This window comes from Rutidosis leptorrhynchoides, chromosome 8 (assembly GCF_046630445.1).
Source record: "Rutidosis leptorrhynchoides isolate AG116_Rl617_1_P2 chromosome 8, CSIRO_AGI_Rlap_v1, whole genome shotgun sequence".
Lineage (NCBI taxonomy): Eukaryota > Viridiplantae > Streptophyta > Magnoliopsida > Asterales > Asteraceae > Rutidosis > Rutidosis leptorrhynchoides.
In genome coordinates, this window is record NC_092340.1 from 8,395,707 (window position 1) to 8,398,524 (window position 2,818).

Sequence of the window (2,818 nt, forward strand, 5' to 3'; positions counted from 1 at the left end):
GTCCAACACATAACCCACCTCTTTAATCTTATACATATATTTGTCATATATATATATATATATATATATATATATATATATATATATATATATATATATATATATATATATATATATATATATATATATATATATATTTGTCAAACAAATATAACATAATCTTAAATGTTGCATATATTGATACTTCATTGCACATAATTATTTCATCCAAATAATAATGTTATCATACAAAATATGATTGATCATATTTAAGTCACATTTAAATATATACTTGGTAGATAACTGCTCTTTGTGTGTGACCCTATAGGTTCATATGTTATTAGTAGTGTAAACATAAGTTGTGTTTTGGGCATTAATAACCAACAGAATTGATTACACATGTGGAGAACCTGAAATGAGATGCATTTAAAAATAATAATATATATAGATATATGTATATGTATATGTATAGATATAAAATTAAGGTAAAAACAGAGAAACAATTTGTAAGGGCAAATATATGTTAATAACAAGTGTTTTAGATACAGCTTTTGTTAGTGGATCGATAGGTACAATAAAACATCAATTTGTATGTATGTTGCAAATTACATTTGATAACCTTAATTTTGTAGTTCATCTGTTTGCTTGCAAAGAACTCCAGTCAGTTGGTTTTAACACATCACCTTCATTCAACAAGTTTCTCATTTTCATAGCATCATCCCATCTCTCTGCACCGGCATAAATACTTGATGATAATACATAATTCCCACTATTACATGGATCCAATTCAAGAAGCTTATTCGTCACAATTTCAGCTAAAACCATGTTTCCTAGAAGCTTACAAGAACCCAATAATATCCTCCATATTATTACATCTGGGTCCACCGGCATTTTCAATATAAACTCGTAGGCTCGTTCAACCTCCCCCGATCGGCTCAAAATATCAACCACACAACCGTAATGTTTCATTTCTGGTTTTAATATAAAATCTCTTTTCATACTCTCAAAAAATTCCAAACCTTTATCTACCATGCCAGCATGGGCACAAGCAAGGAGTACACCTACAAACGTTCCGTTAGTTGGTTTAACATTCTCCGTTAACATTACGGAAAATAACTCAAGGGATTTAACAGCGTTTCCGTTAACAGCCAGTCCTGAAAAAACTGAGGTCCATGAAACGGAATCCTTTATTTTCATTCCTTGAAAAACTTCAAGTGCCTTATCTATTGAACCACATTTACAATGCATATCTATTAAAGAGTTCTTAATGTACACGTCTTGTTTAATGTTGTTTTTATGAATATATTCATGTATGGAATTGCCCATATCGATTGACCCTAAACGAGCACAAGCCGAGAGCACGCTAGCAATAGTGATTTCATCAGGTTTAACTTTCATTTTCATCATGTCATGAAAGAGTCTCACTGCAACAGAGAACTGATCACTTTTTGAGTAACCAGTGATCATAGTAGTCCAAGAAATGACATCCCGTTTAGGCATTTGATCAAATAGTTTCCTTGCTTTAGTCAAGTTTCCTGCTTTTGCATAACCCGAGATCAAAGCATTCCAAGAAACCATATTTCGTTCTTTCATTTGATCAAATACTTCTTGTGCCAACCTCATTGAACCATACTTTCCAGGCATATCAATTAAGGTGTTTCCAAGGTATACATCAATGACAATATTATTATCTTTAACATATTTACCCATAGACTCTGCAAGACCCTTGTCACCAATGTTGATACATGCTAGCATAACCTTCACCATGGTAACTGAATCTGGTACAAAGCCCGCCTCGCACAGATGATTAAAAAGACGTAAAACCTCCTTAAATCTATTACATTGGTTGTACCCACAAATCATTGAATTCCAAAAAACTAAGTCTCTCTCAGGCATTTCATCAAACATCTTCTTCCCAAGTTCTAACTGTCCACATGAAGTGTACATATGAATTAAAGAGTTACAAACATATAGATACGAGTCGAACCCCATCTTAAATAAATGACTATGAACTTCCCCTCCAGAATAACCATTTTTAACTCGACCACAAGCTTTTAACACAAATATATATATGTCAGGTTGTTTCCCATTAATTCTCGGTCACGCATTTTATCAAACAGTTGGAGTGCGAAATCAGGTCGTCCACTCTGCGAGAAGCATCGGATCATAATGTTCCAAATTGGCTACGTGGGTCTCTCAATTTGATCAAATACAGTAACAGCTTTATCCAGATTGTTTTGCTGAAGAGAATACGTTTGGATTACATGAAATATAGATGATGGGCCAGCGTTAAAACGAGTTCCTATAAGGCGAGCGTGCAGTTGTTTAACGAAAACCAATTTCATCATTTAATTGGAATTACATGTTGATCAAGTGGTAAAAAGACCTATCATGGTTAATAACTTAATGACGAAAGGTTCATTGATGGGACACTTGAATGAAATATATGGAGATAGATTATAGTGCCCCACTTGTATCAATATCCTGTCAGTTACTATCCTTAGATGGAAATGGAAAAAGGTAATTTTGAAAAAAATGGCATACAAATTAGGTTGAGAAAAAGACATAAATGGTCCCTACAGTTTTACTCGCGCTGTCCAATGTTGCAAAGTGGTTTAGATCAAAAATCATCATATCATACTTCATATTAATTATTAATTAATTAATTAATCCTTACATACTAAAACTCATGTCTAATAATGGTGTAGTTTTAGTTAATTTGGATTGTAGTTTTTATTTCGTGTTCACACTACAATCGATTCCTCAAATTCGGCTTAATTTACGCAACAGTCCCTCAACTTTACACTTTCTCAGGGTTAGAAAGTGTAATATTAAAATA

At 32.8% G+C, this 2,818-nt stretch overlaps 1 pseudogene; it reads right to left on the reverse strand.

Moving 5' to 3' along the window:
• Nucleotides 1-497: 497 nt before the first annotated feature.
• On the reverse strand, nucleotides 498-2,327 carry LOC139864861 (pentatricopeptide repeat-containing protein At2g22410, mitochondrial-like; annotated as a pseudogene).
• Nucleotides 2,328-2,818: the final 491 nt, after the last annotated feature.